This window comes from Carcharhinus amblyrhynchos, unplaced genomic scaffold (genome assembly GCF_965287045.1).
Source record: "Carcharhinus amblyrhynchos unplaced genomic scaffold, sCarAmb.v2.hapA scaffold_79, whole genome shotgun sequence".
Lineage (NCBI taxonomy): Eukaryota > Metazoa > Chordata > Chondrichthyes > Carcharhiniformes > Carcharhinidae > Carcharhinus > Carcharhinus amblyrhynchos.
In genome coordinates, this window is record NW_027649819.1 from 463,117 (window position 1) to 486,247 (window position 23,131).

Below are 23,131 nucleotides of genomic sequence, written 5' to 3' on the forward strand. Positions count from 1 at the left end.
ATGGTTAGGAAGGAATCTCAGTTTCGCCACCTGAAAGATTGGGAGAGGCGGGAAACATTACATTTAATAAATTGGTAGATGAGCAAGTTATACACAATATCATACAAAGCAGTGGACCAACTGACGCATAAAATAATAGATAGGTGTTTGATAGTCGCTGCAGACACGATGGGCTGAACTGCCTCTTTCTGTGTGGCAAAATCGTTTACTTTAAGACACAAACAAGCTTTTTTTTCTCAAGTCACACCTCATCCTGACTTTAACCTGTTTGATCGTCCTTTCATTGCTGCTGGATCAAAGTCCTGGGACTTATTTCCTATCAGCACTGCAGGTGTACCAGCATCCTATACGGCGAAAAGCTTCGCAATGCTGGTTCACTTTCACCTTTTCAAAGGCAACCGGTGAATGGGAATCTTATTGATCGAGCTTGTGCGTCTGACACACGTATTTCACAAAAAAGCGAGAACAAACGGATAGTTCCATAGAGTGGCTTCAACAACCGGAAGGAGTAAATAGGAAGAGAACAGTTACAATTAAGGACAAAATATCTAAAAACAAAGACCAATACAAAAACCTACCAGGGACAACGACAGCGGAAAGGACGGGATAATAAATCCGTTCAATATCAAAGAACAGAAGTAATATTCTGAACTCTGAAAGAAGATTATCATCCATCCTCCCTTTCTCTTTGGAAAAGCTAATTCCGATGGTAATGCTGTGGGTGTCAGAGCGAAAGCAGCTCCTTATCAATAGAAGAACGGAACCCTCCAGTTTTATATTTGACGTCCATGGAGACGGTGATTAGTTACAGTTACTGAACAAACAGTTCAATCTCGCGCAGACTCATCCGACCATTTTTTTGTGAGGACAATATTCCATTTGTTTTTCACTCAATGTTCCAATCAGTCGTTTAAGCAGGATAAGGGTGTAAAAGACAAAAAAGGTATATGTTAAAAATATCAATTTCAACCAAATAAATGGGTCATTTAGTAACACAACGAATAAAACAAGGGCATTAAGATGCGCCGAGAAGCAATATTAACTGATAGAATTTTTTTTTGCATTTTTTCTTATGAAGCAGAAGCAGAGACAGAGAGACCAGACCCAAAATCCAGGGAGTGAAGATTAAAAGTGAGGCGTGGGGAGGGGGTAGCGGGGTGGGGGCGGGGGGAGGGGTTGGGGGCGGTGGGTGTGGGTGTGAGGGGGAGCGGGACTGAGCTAAGAAGCTAGGTTTAACTGACAATGTACTTGCATTCATCTCTGGTTGCACACTCTCCGTGTTGGCTCGGCTAGGTTCATGCAATAGTTCTGATGGAAATGGGTTGCATTAGAATTTCGGAACTCCTGATATCCTGACCTGTTTTGTGCATTGGTTTCTGTGCATGGAGGAGAAGGGCATCTGTGTCTTTACCCACTCATTCCCTTTAGCAGTGTCCTGGTTCTTATCCCAGAATTTATTTACACCTACTTACTCACCCTGACTGACACACACATTTCAACTTACTTATTCATTCAGGCTCACTCAAAGGCCCTGATTGGATCACACACTCAGACTCACTCACCCAGACTCACTCACTCATCCTGACTCACTGACACACTCAGACTCACTCACTCACTCTGAATCACTACTTCACCCTAACTCACTCACACACCCAGACTCACTCACTCACACAAGCTCACTCAAACACGCATACTCACTCACTCAACCAGACTCACTCACATAACCAGGCTCACACCCTCACCCAGACTCACTTACATATCCAGACTCACTCACACATGCAGACTCACTCACTCGAGCAGATTTACACACATTCAGGCTCAATCACTCACTAAAGCGGACTCAGTCACACGCCCAGTCTCAATCACTTCTGCCGACTCACTCATAAACAAGGACTCACTCACTCACACAGGCTCGCTCAGACACAAAAACTCACTCACACACCCAGGTGCAGCGCTAGTCATTATTCCAGAGTTTCAAACATGCTGAATCACTTACTCTGAGGAAGGGTGTCATAGTCTGCAGGGAGACTTAGATAGGTTGCAGAGCTGGGCCGAGAGGTGGCGGATGGAATTTAATGCGGAGAAGTGTGAGGTAATTCACTTTGGTAGGAGCAACAGATGTGTCGAGTATATTGCTAACGGGAGGACTTTGAATAGTGTGGATGAACAGAGGGATCTAGGTGTGTGTGTACATAGATCCCTGAAAGTTGGGAATCAAGTAGATAAGGTTGTTAAGAAGGCGTACGGTGTCTTGGCGTTTATTGGTAGGGGGATTGAATTTAGGAGTCGCAGTGTAATGTTGCAACTGTACACTACTCTAGTGCGGTCGCACTTGGAGTACTGTGTGCAGTTCTGGTCCCCGCATTACAAGAAGGATGTGGAGGCGTTGGAGAGGGTGCAGAGGAGGTTTACTAGGATGTTGCCTGGTATGGTGGGGAGGTCCTATGAGGAGAGACTGAGGGATTTAGGGTTGTTTTCGTTGGAAAGAAGGCGGCTAAGAGGGGATCTTATTGAAACATATAAGATGATTAGAGGTTTAGATAGGGTGGATAGTGATAGCCTTTTTCCTCGGATGGAGAAAGCTAGCACGAGGGGGCATGGCTTTAAATTAAGGGGGGGTAGCTACAGGACGGATGTCAGGGGTAGGTTCTTTACCCAGCGGGTGGTGAGGGATTGGAATGCCCTGCCTGCTGCAGTTGTAAATGCGTCTAGTTTGGGGGCGTTTAAGAGATCTCTGGATAGGTTTATGGACGAAAAGGGATTGGTATAGGCTAGTGGGTCATTGTTTTTGTAACTGGTCGGCGCAACATCGTGGGCCGAAGGGCCTGTTCTGCGCTGTAATGTTCTATGTTCTATGTTCTATGTTCTATTCACTCACAGACTCACTCTATCACTCAGAGCAAATCACTTACTTAGCCTCTGTTACTCACTCATTCACTCCTTCACTATTTCACTCACTTAGATCCGCTCATTCACTCACTCAGAAAAACTCAGTCAAACACTCATATATCATACGAGAGACAGAGCGATAGAAAATGAGTCCAACTCTCATACATATAGAATCTTAGAATGGATTCTATTCTATTCCAAGAATCCAAAGAGAGAGACTATTCGGCCTTTGCCTGTGTGTTGCCCTGTACAAGTTCTGTTCATCTCGTTTCTTTCCCAGTCATTGATTTATAATCCATCAGATCCTTTCTCTTCAGATGCCTTTCCCATTCCCCTTTGACAACCCTGATTTGATGTTGCCCCTGCCACACTCTCAGACAGTCCAGGTCCTAAAGACTCAGCACATTAAAAACTATCCTTCATTTCCCTGCCAATGGGAACAGTATTTCTTCATCTGCTCTTCTTAGGTAGCATTTACAAACCTATAACAGTTACCATCTAGAAGGTCAGTGGCAGCTCATACATGGGGACACCAGTACCTGGAAGCCTCCCTCCAAACCACACCCTATCCTGACTCGGAAATGTATTGCTGCTCCTTCGCGGTCGCTGGGGTAAAATCCTGCCACTCCCTCCCTAACCGTTAAGTTAACAGCACTGTGGATGTACCTGCACCTCGGGGAATGCTGCCGTTCAAGAAAAAAGTTTATCACCTCATTGTCATGATCAATTGGAGATGGGGAATGAATGTTGGCCGAGCCAGTGAGCTCACCTCACATAAATAAATAAAACAAGTAAAAACTCGCAACCACAACCTGAGACTAACAGATACAGAATCAACCTCGCTCACATACATGTGTTAGATACACAATGAATTCGCCAATCACACTCACTAACAGAGGGTGACATGAAGTCAAGATGAAGCGATAGTAATCCAGTTGCAGTTTAACCAGAGTTTTACGCAAGAACAGCGAACATCTTAACACAAAATGCAACATGTTAACCCGACACCGAACATCAGAGAACAGGAAGATTTTTTTTTTGCCGAACAGAAAACACCTTCACGGCGAATACTTTTACATAACAGGGAAAACGTTTCTAGAGCAGGCGACGTATCAGCAGAACTGATAAATATATTGCCACGCAATATTTACACAGCCGGACACACATTTACAACAACAAGGAAGCATTTTACACAACAGCAGAAAACACCTCTCAACAACAGATAGAACAGATACAAAACAGGAAATATATTTACAAACAGGAAAACACCTTACACAATAACAGTGAACATCACTAAACAACAGAGAGCACAGTTACAGAGCAGGAAATATATTTGCAAACATATATTTTCAACACAAAATTCCTTTACATCAGTGACTGATTGTCCAATTCCGTGTATGCTGGTTTCCTATCACTTCATCTGTCGTTACATGTTTCCAGACGATGTGTCTTGCCACTTTTGTGTCTGTCTTTCTCTTTTCAATGCATTCTTGGTGTTGTGTAGTGGAATTATGTGGCCAGACTTAGCCTCCTGACGCTGCTGCTGGTGTGAAACAATCTAGAATTGAGTACCTGACTGGCTGCATTTATAGACAGCAGGGCTTTATCGTTCCGTAGTAGAGTCGTGTAGCGGAAGCGTGCTGGGCCTAAAGGCCTGAGGTTTGTCAATCGAAATATTCTTCTCGTATTTCTATAAACAATAATGATAAAACCACTTCACTGCAAATGTGCAATATTTGTGACTTTTACGTGAAGATTATAGACAGGTTACATTGATTACATTGGTTGTCTTTTCCGGGAAATGCTTCAATCTGCAGTAAAACACTTCTAGATCCACACAAACAGCAAAGCCTTTGAAAACGCACCAGTACATATTAGTGAACAAGCTAATGGTCTCAGGGCACAACTTCAGAATTTGTGGGCAATGTGAAATTTGGAAACATTGTTAACTGCGAGGAGAATGGTGCAAAATTTCAAAAAGGAGATAAACAAGTTGTCGGAACGAGTGGACAAGTTGCTGATGAAATCCAAAGCAGAGGATTGTAAAGTGATTCATTCTCCTTGGAAGATTACAGGGAGACAGCAAAAAGTAAAGAAGCAGACGGAGCTGGTTGTGTATGTGTATCAGTCATTGGACAGACCATTAAACTAGCTCTCCGTGTATGCTGGTGTCCTAATCTTCATCACATAATTCCACTACATAACGCCAAGAATGCAATGAAAGGAGAAAGACAGACACAAAAGTAACAAGATTCATTGTCTGGAAACATGTAACGACAGATGAAGTGATAGGACACCAGCATACACTGAGAGATAGTTTAATAAAGCATATTGAATTGTACCCTTGATTAACAGGGGCTTTGAGTGCATGAACAAGGAGGTTATGTTAAGATGATGTAAGGCGCTAAAACATCCACAGCTGAAGTATTGTGTCCAATTCCGGAAGTCACACAATCGGAAGGATGTGAAGGCATTTGAGAGACTGCAGAAAAAGTTCATGATATTGTTTGTAGGACTGAGAAACTTCACTAATGAGAAAGGATGAGAGAGTTTGGCACTGTTTTCCTTGGAGAATTGAATGTTGAAAGGAGATTTAATCGAGGTACTAAATCTCAAGACACACCTGGGCAGAATGGAAAGGAACAAACTGTTCCTACGCCTGGAATAAAAGAGATGAGATTTAAAGTTATTATCAAAGGGGGGAATAGAAACACGAGGAAAATGTTTTTCACACATCGAGTGCTTAATGTATGGAATGTACTGCTGGAGAGAGGAGGATAGTTCAACTGAAGCATTCCAAAAGGAATTAGACTGTTATTTAAAAAAGGGAAGAATGTGCAGAGTTCCAGGGAAAAGGCGGAAATGCTCATTATCTGTCAGAACGTTAATATATTGTCATTCATCACTCATCACTGAATCGAGAATGAACTGTTCCCTGCCGTTTCGAAACAAGTTGAAGTGCAGGAATGATTCAATAACAGGAGAGATGTTGGTGTAAGTCGAAAGGAAAAGGTGAAGAAACCAGATATGTGTCTAAAATGTGTTGATGTTGGCAGAATGATAAACAGGTGCCTCCCGAAAGGAAAGCAAGAGTAAACATGAGAATAAAATAGAAACCTGCAAAGAAAATTTGAAGCAAAATGGAGCTGAGTTGAATGTCTGAAATTGTATCTGGAAGGCGATAAAATGTTTTATTGAGGAATGACTTTCTGTTTCTGGAGTTTACACTGGGCTTTATTGGATCATTATAGGAGGCTGAGATGGAAAAATATCAACATTCATCAAGATCAAGAATTAAAATGAGTGGAGACTGAAATCCGAGTGATGTTTCTTGACTGAACAGAGATGCTTCATAACGCAGTCACTCAGTCTGCCCAATATGACCGACAGTTTTATCAACATAATAACACCTTGAAATTAGAAATATAGAAACTAATGTTACACCTGGAATGCGTGGTTAAGGCTCTGAACAGTGAGGACGGATAATGGAACGTCATCAATTCTGATCCATTTTCCTATTTCCTCAACAGATGATTTGCTCGCACCAGTGTTGATGTAGAGGTGCCGGAGTTGGACTGAGGTGGCCACAATAAAAAAGTCTCACAACACCGGGTTAACTTTGGAATCACGAGCTTTGGAGCGCTGTTCCTTCTTTAGATGAGTTGAGGGAGGTTGACAAATAGACAGGAGCACAGTAGTATGATAATTACAGATTGGAGTGAGAAGAATGGTTCGAATGCGCATCTTTTCGGGTAATCAAGCCGTTAAAAATACAGACAGTAAGGGTGGAGAGAGAGATAGTCACAAGTTAAAGAGGTGTGGATTGTCTCAAGTCAGGACAGTGAGAAGGATTTTGCCAACAGAAAAAGCATGATCGCGATGGGAAAGGACATTGTGGGAAAAAAATACAAGAAAAAAGTGTTTCAGACGTGACAGCCGTCAAACTGAACAGAACCAGATATCCATTATACAATTACTCCCAGTGCCTCCAGAGAAGCCCTTTCCCCCAAACAAGTGTTTGTGTAATTGTATTTGTTGTTCTTGCACTGACAGGTAACATCAAATCACAACCTCACCAACCAGTGACAGCCAGTTAAATAACCATCCCACAGTCGCTGATAATGGAGTTTCTGACAGTGACAGTTTCTGACCATCCTCCGATTGGACCTGGAGGGAACCAGATTCACTGTCAGAGCTGGACTTTCTTACAGAGTGGGTGACAGAGCCAGGTGAGCGACGGTGATGGAGTGGTGACTGTGAGAGCATTTGACCAAGGCTCAGTTCCTGACCATCACTGTTCTGATTTCTTTAATGAGTTATCGCAGGTCATAACAGTAGGTGGACACTCTTAAAATGAAATTCACTAAAAATCTTCCCCATCACGATCTTTGTAATGGAAAATTCAGCTTCAATTTGCTTTGAGTGGAAACTTTGTGAAATGAAAGAACAGGCCTCAGAATTGATCAATGAGTTCCCAGTAAGGAACAATTGTAAAAAGGTGGCTTAAACCAGACAAGGCAAATTCAGTTTCCAAACTGCGCTCCGGGCTCTCCTGGTGCCTGAGAAAATCAGCAACTGAGGAAGTTCCGTAATTAAAACTATTGCAAATAAGGGTTAACAGCGTAGAGCAAGCGATGGTGGTATAGTGGTGAGCATAGCTACTTTCCAAGCAGTTGACCCGGGTTCCATTCCCAGCCATCGCATTGATCATTTATTTACAACTTTTTCCACTTCCTCCTGTGTTTTCAACAGAGTGGATCGAAACAGGGCGGACACAACATTTGACTATAATGAAATACAATAGAGATTTCTCTTTTTCTTGTGTTTATTCAGACCTAATTCATTTCTACTGAAAAATTATTGAGCTACAAAAACAAGTCTCTGACCTAGTCAATGAGTTCTCCGTCAGAGACAAAAAGACAAAGTGAAAGGAGGGGAACAAATTTCAGCTCACACACTGTGCTTTGTCCAATAACGGTGCCTGATGAAGTTAGTATGAACGCTACTGAGGTGATTATATTAGAGACGTAAACTGCGGAGCTGCGATGGCCGAGTGGTTAAGGCGTTGGATTAGAAATCCAATGGGGTTTCCCCGCGCAGGTTCGAGCCCTGGTCGCAGCGATTATCGTTAAAAGCGTTTCTTTCCGGCAGCCGCTGACCCGGATCTTTTCTGCAATTTTGGTGCCAAGTCTGTGGATCACCATCATGCTTTTAGCTCCATGGCTCCGGGCCGAGTGCAGGAAGGTGAGCTTGAAGAGGTCACCCGGGTGGCCTCGGGCTGGCATGGACAAGATAAGCCGAATGATTCAGTGCTGTTCCCTTTCTCTGGTTCCATGAGGGAAATCAGAATGTGAGCAGATTGAAAAATAAACAGCATCAGGAGCGCAAGGACAAAACAAGGTCTCATTTCAGAGGAAGATTCTTATGGAATGACACACAGAACATAAGAAATACATTTCATCAGAATACACTGAATGATCATTTCAAAATGCTGCTTGGATGATATGACATCGTGTTCATTCAAACACATTGCTGCAAGCTGGTCATTATTGGGCGTTAGGAACTCCTGGTTATAGCAGATTGGGAATGGAAGGAGCAGCTTCACATCTGCACATTGACAGGTCAAACTGTGTCTCAGATTGACATCTCCCAGGACAGGTTTTCCTCTCCTCTCGCTCTGTGCTGTGGATTCTCGGGGATGAGTTGGAGTTTCCCAGCTCAGTAACTGTGAAAGCCTCTGAGGCCGGCGATGCTCACAGTGTCTGTTCCCCAGATTCAGGGGGCTGCAGCCAATCAGAGCTGTGCCTGGGTTAACCCAGAGCTGGTTGAAACGATGATATTGTTCACAAGCTGAATTCTATTTGATCAGATGTAGGTACAGATTGTGTGCACTCAGTCACTAAACAACAAGATCCCACCTTCATATAGAGTTGGTGAGAGGGGGTGGAGGGATAGAGTGAGTTAGAGCAGTGAGACACAGACCGCCAGACAATGCCTCAGTGACAGAAATCCTTGTAAATTCCGGCTTTATCCAGAGAGATTCTTTTGGAGAAACAGAAGCTGCAGTCTCAGCTCTCATAAGGACATAAGAACTAGGAGCAGGAGTAGGCCATCTGCCCCCTCGAGCCTGCTCCGCCATTCAAACCCATCATGGCTGATCTTTTCGTGGACTCAGCTCCACTTACCCGCCCGCTCACCATAACCTTTAATTCCTTTATTGTTCAAAAATTGATCTATCCTTGCCTTAAAAACATTTAATGAGGTAGCCTCAACCGCTTCACTGGGCAGAGAATTCCGCTGATTCAGAACACTTTGTGTGAAGAAGTTCCTCCTCAACTGAGTTCTAAATCCGCTTCCCCTTAGTTTGAGGCTATCCCGCACCACCCCCAACCCCCACCACCCCCCACGCCCCCCCCCATCCCACCAGTTCTAGTTTCACCCGCCAGTGGAAATAATTACCCTGCTTCTACCTTATCTATTTCCTTCATAATTTTATATAGTCCGATAAGATCTCCCCTCATTCTTCTGAATGCCAATGAGTGTAGCTCTATTCTACTCAGTTTCTCCTAATATGCCAACTCTCTCATCTCCGGAATCAGCCTAATGAATCTCCTCTGTACCCCTCCAATGCAAATTCATCCTTTCTCAAGTAAGGGGACCAAAACTGTACACAGTACTCCACAGCACCTGCAAACCAACTCCTTGAGATTCCTGCACAAGGATACCCAGCTCCCTCTGCAGAGCAGCATGCTGCAATTTTTCCCATTCAAATAATAGTCCATTTTGCTGTTATACCTACCAAAATGGATGACATCACATTTACAACATTGTACTCCATCTGCCAGACCCTCGCCCATTCAACGTCCCTTTGTAGACTTTCAGCGTTCTCTGCACGCTTTGCTCTTCCACCCATCTCTGTGTCATCTGCGACTCTTGATATATTCATCTAACTCTCACTGATATTGCAGCAGAGACACATTATTAATTCCACATTCAGAAACAGTGCTGCATTTTGACGGACGAGATGGGGAGATGCAACAGAATCTCAGTGGCCCAGTTCCAAACAGGGTGCAAGCTCAGAGGGGCCTGAGGTTCAGAGAGACCTTTGACAGTGAGATGACATTTTGAACATGTCGTTCGGAAAGCGGATTGGATCTTTGGCTTCATAAGTGGAGACAATGTTTCTGCACAGAATCTCTGCGTTGCAGAAGGAAGCCATTTGGCCCATCGAGTCTGCAACAACTTCCTGAAAGAACATCTTTTGCACAATTTTCCCTACGCTAATCTGCACGCATTCTACCGGAAGATACCTAATTGAAACGGGCATTTTGTTTTAATTAGTACATGATTCCACACGACCCTCTACTCAAAATGTTGAATGTAACAGCATCTGCTTATCTCTGAAATTCATTCTCCGTCGTCTTATTAACTAGAATTCTCTTTAGTACACCGATACATCGACTCAACTGCTGCAGGTCAGATCACATTCCAATTTATATTGACGACATGGGAAAGTACATTAATATTGAATTCTCCATGGGATTTGATGCTGATTCCAGTCATTAATTCCTGTTGATCTGTCTCTGCAGCAGCGAGAGTTAATGCGAATTTTCTTCCGCTCTGCTGCAGTTCTCTATTGCGGCCAGTAGATGTCAGCACACTCTGATAGACGAAAGTTTAGATATCAGGGAGAAGCAAAACAGAGAGGCAATGTTCACATTATATTGAAGCTGGGACGGAGAAATTTCGAAATACTAAATGTGTGGGCCATATCAATTCGAAATCCACCAGGACGCTGCTTTCCTCTGTATTCATCATTGAAACACCGATAAATCAGCATGGCTATGCGTTTTAACTTCAAGTATTAGTGACGTTGGGGATTTCATTTAGAACTAAGTGATATTTTGAATCATTGTTGTTTGGCACAGTTAGAATTTCATTATATAACAGTTTAATTATTAGTACAGGCCTATTAAAACACACATTACACAAAGTTTTACTTACTTCTGATTGGGAATGGTGTATAGAGAGAAACTTACTTTTCTTGATTATATATTACTGACCTATATCTGGGTGCACAGGTTTCAATCTCAAAATTAGCCAGTGGTGCAAAACTTGAAAATATTCTGAACTTTAATAAGAAGGATATTGAACATCTTCAAGAAGATGGAGACAGGCTGGTGGAATGGACAGACACGTGACAGATGCAACTTAATTAATGTAAGGAAGTGTGAAGTGAGACATGTTGGTCAAAAGGTCGAGGAGAGACGATACAAAATAAAGCGTACACCTGTACCCTTCCTAATCCCCATTGCACCTTTACTACGCTGAGATGCCACAGTCTCTTCACCCATCTCAGAACTCATGAATATCCAGCCCGAAGTCTGCATTTCACCGTCTACTTGTACAGTGATCATTAAACATTTGGCACTCCAACTTTCCTTAACATCTTCTGCAAGGATTCCCTGCTCCATCTGACAACTCAGTCAATGTCGCATCTTCACTTAGTGCACTGCCCATGGTAGGATTATCCTGCCCAGTCCCCATCGTGTTTCACCTTGCTCAATTGTATTGCCCAGATTGCATACTGTTCCAACATTTCTATTCTCCATTAATAATAAATGAAAGCACACTGTTGGAGTAGCAGAGTGGCGCAGCGGAAGCGTGCTGGGCCCATAACCCAGAGGTCGATGGATCGAAACCATTCTCCGCTAGTACGTTTTTAGCAACAGCAAAAAGAATTACATGGCGGCTCCTTCAACATGATTTGACATTTCCGGCCAGGGTGCAGTTATTTTCTTCCGCTTCTCGTGACTAGTTAACATTTGAATGAGTAACAAATGGCTGAAATGTCATTTACTCACAAACAGACACAAGCTGTAAATGTTGCAAAGATACACAAGCCGAGATTTTTTTCCCTTGGGGCAGAACTATGAGGTTGATGATGGGAGATATAGGAGGGACGTCCGAGGTAGATTCTTCACTCAGAGAGTGGTTGGGGTGTAGAATACACTGCTGCTGTGATAGTGGAGTCGGACACTTTAGGAACTTTCAAGCGGTTATTGATAGGCACATGGAGCACTCCAGAATGATTGGGAGTGGGATAGCTTGATCTTGGGTTTGAACATAACTCGGCACAACATTGAGGGCCGAAGGGCCTGCACTGTTTTATGTTCTATGTTCAAGGATCATCCCTTGAATAAACACTGCCACCTTTCAATGTTTAGCGGGTGAGTTTCATGAAGAGCTGAGTGTGATTCCCGCCTTTCTGCTTCTGTACAAATTTAGTCAAAGGAAAATTACACAAATATATCTTCAATTCTCCTTCTCTTTGACAAAGAACTGAGCGTGTGTTGGATACAGTTTCAACAGTAGCTTTAAAAAGATAGAGAATGGATTTACAAATTTAAAATTCAAAGGGTGACATCAATGCCTGAAGTGGTTTCCAGGCTGTGGCGACTCGAAAAACAATACACATTCTCAATTTGAATTGTTCAAAATCATAGAATGGAGCATCCATTGTGGATGAAAGGAAACTTTAAACTGTGCAGCTGTGCTGTGCTTCAGGAGCTGGTTTTACACAAATCTCCGTTAATTAGATGTTGCCTCACCTGCTGAGTATTTCCAGCATTTTTTGTTTTTTTGTCAGGTTTCCAGCTCCCAGCTTTGCGTTGTGTTCTGTGCAGGTGTTTAACTGGAAAAGGGAACAGCTTCTGATCAGCCCTATGACAGACAGAGTAGAATGTATCTCCCAACTATCAGGCCTGCGAGATGAGACTTCAAGCTGTACAGGGGAGTGAGGAAGAGAAAGAGAGAGAGGGAGCATCATTCTGTGAGGGACAGATTTCCTGTATAGAGGACGAGATGGTCTGTATTTCCACAACTGTTTTAACAGACATCAGATGTCCCAACATGACTTGCAATCAATGAAATCCCTCTTAACAGTCCTTAACCTTTTAACTAGGAGATTATTGAACTTATCAATAGTTTCCACATTGTCAAAAATCCATCTAAGGACAAGTAAAGCAAAATTTCAGCATGTGTCTGTGGCGCGTTGGACTTCCAAATGATGGTAATTCAGTCACTTAAAGGTTGTGAGTTTGAGTCCCACCACAATCGGATTATGGATCAGGTTAGTAACAAACCAGTTGCTGCTTCATTGATGTGATTCACCTTCGGCACCGATATTTCCTGCTCTGCCATCTCTCCATGCTGTTTCTGTTAACCCGGCTCCCAGGGAAACCACTGACTCGAGAATAAATCACAAACCTTTCTTAAAGTTTGACACAACGTTCGCTGGTTGGGTTAGAAATAGTAACATCATTTTTCAATTAGATATTTCATTTCTTATGGAAGATAAATAAGATTAAGGAACGCACACACGCAACAACAACTTATAAATAACTACAATCAATAAATAAATATCAGTGTCCGACAACCTGGCAGGATCTCCTTTTTCACAAATACCACCAGATCTGGAACGTATTTCCAGCATTCCGCTGAACCCACCCACAGTAGTGACAGGCTCTGTGGCTTAGTTGGTTAAAGCGTATGCTTCATAAGCAGGGGATCTTGAGTTCAAATTCCAGCGGAGCCTTTTTCAATGTTATTCTGATCTTTCTGTTGCGCTTCTCCTTCCAGGTCCTTGTGGTCGTGGGTTTGGAAGGCGCTGGCAAAGGAGCTTTATTGAGTTGCTGCAGTGCATCGTGCAGATGGTGCACACTGCTGCCATTGTGCGTCGGTAGTGGAGGGAGTGAGTTGTTATACATGGGAAGCGAATGAAGCGGGATGCTCTGTCCTGGATGGTCCCAAACTTCTGTAGTTCTGTTCAAGTTGAATTCACCCAGACAAATGATCTCAGGAAACAAGGTGATTCGATTTCCTCCCACATTCCAAAGATGAGCAGGTTGAATGGATTTGGCCATGTTAGATTGTCTCTTCGCCCCCAAGGTATTTCCATCAGTAGATTAGCGGAGTGGGTGTGTGGCACTGCGAGGATAGATCCTATGTGCAATTCTCTGTCGGAGAGTCGGTACAGACTCGATGGGCAGAACGGTCTCCTTGAGCACTGTCGGGATTGTGTGTTTCTCAGGCCATTTGACTGTGTTCGGAATTTCCTGAGAAAATAATGGAAATGTGTGTTGGTAGAACTTACAGCATTGGGTTTATTGCGGGTGAAATTTTTTTTAACTGCAAGATGATGAAAATACCTGGATCATCTCAACAAATAGTGGAAGTTTTGGTGGAGAGTCTCAAAGTTTTTCCATCGTTGGAGATTATCCACTGTGAAGGGAAAGACAAAACTGACAAGCAGAAATGGATTTTGTGACTGGCACAATTGCAAATATCATTGGGAAAGAATCAAGAACCCAGGATCTACCTGCTTACTGAGCAGGCGCTTTAAACAACTAAGCCACAGAGCCTGTCACCTATGAAAGCGGTCTGTTTGAGGGAATTTTGGAGGCTATGGGCCAAATGACTTCCTTCCACACCGTATGATTCTATGATTCTGACGAGGTGCTGAGAACACAAGCTTTATAAACTATTAGGTTGTGTGGTATTATCACTGGAATATTAATCCAGAAACTCAGCTAATACTCTAGATCTCGAATCTTGCCATTTCAGTTGGTGAAATTTGAATTTAATAAAAAAAATCTGTAATCAATAATCTACTGCTGGCCATGAAATGACTGACCATCATCGGAAAAACTTATATGATAAACTAATGCCCTTTGGGGAACAAAACCTACCGTCCTTGCCCGGTCTGGCCCACATGTGACTCCAGATCCTCAGCAATGTAGTTGACTCTCAGCTGTCCTCGGGCTGCGAGTTTTGGGCAATAAATGCTGCCCAGCCAGTGACACCCAGGCTCCATGAATGAATAAAAAAGTGTCTGTGTCCTATTGGAGTTCTACTGAAATTTCTGTAGCTCTTTCAAAACCATAGGACGTCCCAAAGTATAGAACATAGAACATAGAACATTACAGCGCGGAACAGGTCCTTCGGCCCACAATGTTGCGCCGACCAGTCTTATTTTTAAAAAAAAACATTGACCCACTAATCTAAACCAATCCCTTTTCGTCCATAAACCTATCCACCAATCTCTTAAACGCCCCCAAACTAGGCGCATTTACAACTGCAGCAGGCAGGGCATTCCAGTCCCTCACCACCCTCTGGGTAAAGAACCTGCCCCTGACATCCGTCCTATAACTACCCCCCCCTTAATTTAAAGCCATGCCCCCTCGTGCTAGATTTCTCCATCCGAGGAAACAGGCTATCACCATCCACCCTATCTAAACCTCTAATCATCTTGTATGTTTCTATAAGATCCCCTCTTAGCCGCCTTCTTTCCAGTGAAAACAACCCCAAATCCCTCAGTCTCTCCTCATAGGACCTCCCCTGCATACCAGGCAACATCCTGGTAAACCTCCTCTGCACCCTCTCCAAAGCCTCCACATCCTTCCTGTAATGTGGGGACCAGAACTGCACACAGTACTCCAAGTGCGGCCGCACCAGAGTTGTGTACAGTTGCAACATGACGCTGCGACTCCTAAATTCAATCCCCCTACCAATAAACGCCAAGACACCGTACGCCTTCTTAACAACCTTCTCTACTTGATTCCCAACTTTCAGGGATCTAAGTACACATACACCTAGATCCCTCTGCTTCTCCACTCTATTCAAAGTCCTATGTTAATGACAATGAAGTATTTTTGAAATGTAATCACTGTCCAATGGCCCAGTCAGCGACGCTGAGAAAAGTCCATCGGAGATTCAAAATGAGGAAATCCATCAACTCGTTTACAATCGCAGAGATTGCAAATACAGAATGGATTCCAAGCTAATTTACAGTTCCGGGAGCTGACTGTCAGAACTCATCGCTTGTACACGCACAGTTCCACAGACAGAATCAGAAAGATCCCAATCCTCACACAGCAGCAGATAATGAAAAAAAGGAACACAGTCTGAATGAAAATAAAGGCGAAGTCAGCATATTCCCACATTACCATCCACTCAGCCCTAATCTCAACAGGGAGGGTTTACTGGTGAGGATGCAGTCGGAGGATAACCACATCTCAGCCGAAGGGCAAAGCTGAGAAAATCTAACGTGCTCTCGAATAGTTCGCCAGCATTTCTATTATACGCCGCATCCCCGGAACTTCACAGATTGAGTTCAACTTCAAAAAAAGGGGCATAGGATATGCAGCATCGATGAGGATGGGATTATGAACCCACGCGTGCAGAGCACAATGGATTAGCAGTCCATCGCCTTAACCACTCGGCCACCTCGCCATACAGTAACAAACGGTCTAATCACCTCTTGAACAAAGAACACATTTCTCCTGTAAGATAATGTTGTGTTTCTGCTTTCTCTTTAATTTTGGTTCGTTGTTCCTCTTCCATTCGATTTCAATCCCGAGAAAGGAAAGAGGGAAACAACTCCCTGTTTGAGTTTTGAATTCACCAAAAATAACAGAGATGTAGGAGGGCTCCTAGTGGTGTGAGCTTGTAGCGCAACGGTAGCGCGTCTGACTCCAGATCAGAAAATTGCGTGTTCAAATCACGTCAGGCTCAAATAACTCTTACTCATTGGATTTTGGATCCGGATAAAGTTGTTTGTTGCCGAAAAAACAAATCTCCAAACTCTGGTAGATACTATATTTTATGTTTTTGCTCAATCTGCACCTGTACCTCGGGCAATGAAAAGACAATATAATTAAAGAGAAGCATTTCAGCTGTAAAGCACTTTGAAACTTCCAGCGGTTTTGGAGAAAAAAAAAACATTTCGAGACAAGATAAAAACAAAATCCTGCCGATGCTGGAATCTGAAACAACAAAGGAGATGTTAGGGGTAAGTTTTTCACTCAGAGGGTGGTGAGTGAGTGGAATCGGCTGCCGTCGGTGGTGGTGGAGGCGAACTCGCTGGGGTCTTTTAAAAGACTACTGGATGAGTATATGGGATTTAATGGGATTGGGGGTTATAGATAGGTCTATGGCTTCGTAGGTGTATAAGTGATCGGCGCAACTAGTGGGCCGAAGGGCCTGTTTGTGCTGTGGTGTTCTATGTTCGATGTTCTAAATGAAAATGCTGGAAAAACTCAGTGGGTCTGACATCATCTGTGGAGAGAGACCAGCTGAGATTGTCCAGAATGTTCAGACTTCAAGACACCCCGTCTTTCCTCCAAAATTAAAAAGAACATGCGGTTTGATATGAACGGCAAACGCACCTTTCTGTCTCCACCTGATTTGTGTTTTTTCTTCATGCATCCATCTCATTCTCTTTCCTGCTAATCCAAAAGTCTTAATAAGTTAGTTAAAGCCGCTGTTTGCTGCATTAAATGGTTCACCGCATTGGGGAAAATAACTGATCTCGTCAGAACTGAGTTGTCGCTCCGGAAGTGAAAATGACAAGTGTACGATGCGTATGGTCGCTTTAACTGCCAGTTCCTTGTAAGTATAGTGGTTAGTATCCCCGCCTGTCACGCGGGAGACCGGGGTTCAATTCCCCGACGGGGAGTTTATCGCAATTTTATTACTTCAAATTGTACTTGTGTTGTTCTCCAACTTTGAAACAGAAACGAAAAAGGCTGTCAAATAATGAAACTTTCAAAAATGCAAATCTTTACATTTTTACCGACACTTTTCGTGACCTGAGATCAACGTTCGTTCAATTCACCAGCATTTTGGTTCACCTTTGATCTGGCGATGCCACGTAGTCAACACGTGGAATATTACCCTGAGAAGTGTCAGGAACAGAATCGCGAGCTCTACACAACCTTTGTTGACTTCGCGAAAGCCTCCGACACTGGAAGCCGACAAGGCCTGTGGAGGATCATGTCAAAGTTCGGCTACCTCCCCAAATGCATTCAGATGGTACGCCAGTCCCACGATGGCATGATGGCCAGAGTACTGGATGGCAGAGAATCCTCTGAGGCTTTACCAGTAAATTGTAAATGGAATTTAATGGAATTCAGGGACATGTACACACAAAATTGTCAGTGAACAATCGTTTTCCAAAACCAAAGAAATTAAACAGTGGTGTTCCCTAAGAATCGGTATTAGTGATAGATCTATTCTGGGAAGATATGTACTAAATGTACTTGTGTCTGAAGTGATCAAATGATCTAAAGGATGTGAAGGATAACAAGGCATTCAAGGAAGACAGAAAGCAAAACTGGTTTAACGCAAAGGTATATTGCAGATGGCACTGACGCTGAGAACTGTTTCAAGTGTATGCATTTAAAAAGCAAGAATGAGGGAATATGATATAAACAAAATTGCACATGTTTCATAGTGGATGTGTGATAATACGTCTAAGAACAAACGTGCACCAGGTTTCTACACTCTGTCCAGGATCATTCTTCTCGGTGGCTCGTTAAATAATCGAAGTGTAGCCTGTTAAGTCCTGTTTTGGACCAGGTTTAGCTTCACAATATTGATCTGGGTTGGAATAAGTGATGAGTGTTTGAAGATACATTGCAGTTCGATACATTGGCAGCGACTGAGAGGAACAGGTGGACACAAGAAATGTTGATTATGATTTCATTGAGAATTCCCAAAAACGGAAACTAAGGCTGAGGGTCTCCCGAAACCCTCTCCCCCAGCCAGCTCCACGCCTCCATCTGGATGCAACAATCATGGATGACCTTTTGGAGCTCATTTAACCAATTTGATGACACAGCAAACGAAAACAAAGCCAACTATGAGTCTATCACAAATCCAACTTGGCAAACTAATGTGTTCCCCCGTTTCTTTATTACCAACACAGTACGAATTAAGATGAGATCAATTGTACTTGTGCCAATCTGACTATCTCCCCTGTGCCTGTCAAACACCTTTGGGAATCCAGATTGACCACGGTGATTCTACATCACATCTTCTTGTAGCGAGTATAATTAAAGAATTCTCTCAGTATCACAGTGCTCCTGTGGGGAGAATTGATCGATCCCACTGTTGATATTTGGGTGATGATCTGCAGGGGAGAGATGTTTAGCTGGTATTTGATTTGGCAGTTCATTCCAGTAACGTCTATTTTTAATATCTTTTGATATTTTTTGCAATTATAGCGATAGGATACCTCAATACATCTTTGAATTGTGCCCTGAACTTAGTTTGAGTCGCAGCATAAATACATGTGTTTGTGCAACAACTCAGAAGTTGAAGCATAAATCCTGCTTCTCGTATATAACTATGAATATATACAGATTGATACCCAATATTCCACATGCGGCTCCATATAGAATACATCATGAACACTGACCATAAGAGAATGAAGTTCCCAGAGATAGCAAGCAGTAAAATTATGCTTTTCTTTCGACTCTGCATCTCTGCGTCTCCGGAATTCTGCATGTCCTTCCGAGCCCGGAGTCTCTTCCGTGCCTTGCTACTCAATAAAATGTGCCTGACTGTTAACACATTGAAGAGCAAAACCAGGACAAATGGGACACACGGGGTTAGAATATAATGAAGGAATTCAATTGCTGACCAGACAGTTGAAAACAGAACATCTGTTGACACATCACAAAACCAAGGAACGTTTGTACCTCGATATTGACCTGTAAACATAAAATACCAGAAGATATTCTTCAAACAGCTCAGTGCAGTCAATGATCCTAGAATTATAGCCGCCATTTTACCTGTGCAATATTTAGTTTTGATCTTCTGGCAACAAATTGCCAGAAAGCGATCAAAAGTGAAAGCAACAGTGAACCAGACAGAACAGTCAGTAACTGCGAAAAGCAGGACAGCGTGGATGTTACACACTTGGATGTACTGCATGAATCGAAATTCACGTTGATAAGCAGTTGGGATATGCCTCAAAATCAGGTCTATAATAATGACAAGCAGATCCGCCGCTGCCATGGCCACCAGGTAACGAGTTACACATTTGGAAAGGCCACAGTTTCTCCGAGAGAGGGTCAGAATCGTCAACATATTCACTGTGAGGAAGGAAAAGAAACACAAAGAAAACATCACATGAACTTCTGAGTGAAATTACAATGGAGAGTATTTATTGTGATTAGCAAATGCATTACTTTATATGATGATGTATTGAAGTGATTACATCCGGGAGATTGGGATGAGTCGTTAGTATTGTACGATGAACCGTTGAATGAAAATCAATGTTTCTGATCAAATATGTGTCGGACCAACACATCAATGGGATGATAATGGTCGCTGTTCTGCCGACAGTTTATTTCATGCTCAAATGAAGTGAACGATGATTTAGCATAAATTAACCATTTAATCCGATTCACGTGAGCTTCAGAGTACAAAATAGGGCAGCACAGTGAATATTATATCAGATCAGCAATACCCTGGTCAAAAAGAACGCGATAAGGATTTCGGAAAGCAAAGTAGGGAAGCAGGGAGCTGGAGTGACTTCCTTGTGCTTATGCCCAATGAAACTAAAGGGAAGGCCTTAAGTTCGACAGTTCAAATGGGATATCCACAAGTCGATGCATGTTGAGTTTTCAATCACTGTTTTTGTGATTTATTAATTTAAAAGAAATCTGCGCATGTTTGATTGGGGAATGTCGTTTCGACTGTGGTGTCTCTGAAAGAACATCATGCAATACCAGCAGTGGCCGGACGGTGGCACAGTTCTCAGCACTGCTGCCGCACAACACCAAGGCCCCGGGTTCAATTCTGGCATTGGCTGACTGTCAGTGTGGAGTTTGCATATTTTCCCTGTGTCTGCGTGGGTTTCCTTCAGGTTCTCTGGTTTCCTCCACTGTCTATGAGTGTACAGGTAAGGTGGATTGCCCATGATAATTTGTCTGTTAGTGTTGGGGGATTAACTTGCTAAATATGTAGGGTTACGGGTATAGGGCCTGCGAGTGAGTTGATACTGCAGGGTCCAAGGGCCGAATGGCTTCCTTCTGCACTGGAGGGCTTCTTTCTTTGGTTTCTGAGTGGAAAATAAGCGTAATACAGGATAACTCGACTCCGCCTTTTTATCACACGTCACATGACAAATATCCACACCAGTAAGTGGAAGCTGAGCTGCAGAATGAAACACATAGAACATAGAACATTACAGCGCAGTACAGGCCCTTCGGCCCTCGATGTTGCGCCGACCAGTGGAACCAATCTAATGACCCTCTAACCTAAACCATTCCAATGTTATCCATATGCGTATCCACTGACCATTTGAATGCCCTTAAAGTTGGCGAGTCCACAACTGCTGCAGACAGGGCATTCCACGCCCTTACTACCCTCTGAATAAAGAACCTATCTCTGACATCCCTCCTATCATTATCAGCCCTCAATTTAAAGTTATGTCTCCTCGTGTTATCCGTCACCACCCGAGGAAAAAGGCTCTCACTGTCCACCCTATCTAACCCTCTGATCACCTTGTATGCCTCGATTAGGTCACCTCTTAACCTTCTTCTCTCGAACGAAAACAACCTCAAGTCCCTCAGCCTTTCCTCACAAGACCTTCCCACCATACCAGGCAACATCCTGATAAACCTCCTCTGCACCCTTTCCAATGTCTCCAGATCTTCCTTATAATGCGGCGACCAGAACTGTACGCAATACTCCAAGTGCAGCCGCACCAGAGTTTTTTTACAACTGCGACATGACCTCACGGCTCTGAAATTCAATCCCTCTACCAATAAAAGCTAACACACCGTACGCCTTCTTAACAACCTCATCAACCTGAGCGCCAACTTTCAGGGATCTATGCACATGTACACCGAGATCTCTCCGCTGATCCACACTACCAAGAGTCCTTCTATTTGCCCTATATTCTGTACTCCTGTTACTCTTTCCAAAGTGAATCACCTCACACTTTTCCGCATTAATCTCCATTTGCCACCTCTCAGCCCAGCTCTGCAGCTTATCTGTGTCCCTCTACAAACCGTATTATCAATCCTCAATGTTTACAACTCCTCCGACTTTAGTGTCATCAGCAAATTTACTAACCCATCCTTCTACACCCTCATCTAGGTCATTTATAGAAAGGACAAACAGCAGTAGCTCCAAAACAGATCCCTGCGGTACACCACTCGTAACTGAACTCGAGGTTGAATATTTCATCAACCACCACACTCTGTCTTCTATCAGCTAGCCAATTCCTGATCCAAATTGCTAAATCACCTTCCATCCCATGCAACCGTATTTTCTGCAGTAATGTGCATGGAAACCAAAACAACTGATGATGCACCTTGTGAGCATCGTGATGTCCGTGTGCTCCTGTTGGAACTGCAATCCAGCAAGGAGAATGCATCCTGGGGAGATATGATGTGGAGTTGCCAGCATTGGACTGGGGTAGGCACAGTAAGTAGTGTCAGAACATCACGTTGAAGTCGAACAGGTTTATTTGGTAGCACGGGGTTTCAGAACACCGTTCCTTCATCAGGTGATAAAGAAGCGGTGCTCCAAAAGCTTGTGCTATCAAATACCACTTGACAACAAGGCAGCACACAGAGTCGTAGAATCAGAGAGATTTACAGCATGGGAATCTCGCCTTTTGACCCAACTTTATGTCACTTCTTTTTAACCAGTAAGGTCGTCTCATTTACATGCATTTGGCCCATATGCTTCTCGACCCATCTGAACCACGTAATTGTCTAAACACTTTTTAAAAGACATAATTGGATCCAGTTCTGTCTCTGGCAGCAGCTCACTCCAGCCAATCACCACCTCCCCCTACCCCCCCCATGAAATATTTTGCCCCTGTGAACCCTTTCGAATCTCTCCCCTCTCAACTTAAACCTTTGTCCTCTATTTTGGACTCCCCTTCATTTGGGAAAATGTTTTGACTCTCGAGCTGATCAATGCTCTCCATTCATTTATAGTCATCTATAAGATCACTCCGAAGTCTCCGACGCTCCAGAAAAAAAAGTCCCAGTCTATCCAGCCTCTCGGTATGATGCAAACCAACAATCCCGGGAGTACCCTCCTTTTTTTTTGCACTCTTTCTAGTTTAATAATATACTTTGCATAATAGGGTGACCCGAACTGTACACAGTATTCCAAGTGTGGCCTTACCATTGTCTAGCACAACTTCAACAAGACGTCCAAACTCCTGTATTTAATGTTCTGACCAATGAAACCAAGAATGACAAATGCCTTATTCACCTCGCTGTACACCTGTGACTGCACCTTCAAGGAGCTATGAACCTGTACCTCTACAATTCTTTGTTCGATAATAACCCTCAACGCCCGACATTAGCTGAGTAAATCCTGCCCTGGTTCAATCTCCCAAAATGCAGTACCTCACATTTAGTGAAAT

General features: G+C 43.2%; 3 non-coding genes across 3 annotated transcripts; 2 read left to right on the top strand and 1 right to left on the bottom strand.

Annotated features, from left to right (window-relative positions):
• The first annotated feature begins 7,928 nt into the window (after nucleotides 1-7,928).
• On the top strand, nucleotides 7,929-8,010 carry trnas-aga (transfer RNA serine (anticodon AGA)). The gene has a single exon. It is a non-coding gene; the product is annotated as a tRNA-Ser (tRNA).
• Nucleotides 8,011-16,099: 8,089 nt separating this feature from the next.
• Nucleotides 16,100-16,182, bottom strand: trnas-gcu (transfer RNA serine (anticodon GCU)). The gene has a single exon. It is a non-coding gene; the product is annotated as a tRNA-Ser (tRNA).
• A 210-nt stretch (nucleotides 16,183-16,392) lies between these two features.
• trnaw-cca (transfer RNA tryptophan (anticodon CCA)) lies at nucleotides 16,393-16,464 on the top strand. Its single transcript has one exon. It is a non-coding gene; the product is annotated as a tRNA-Trp (tRNA).
• The last annotated feature ends 6,667 nt before the right edge of the window (nucleotides 16,465-23,131 follow it).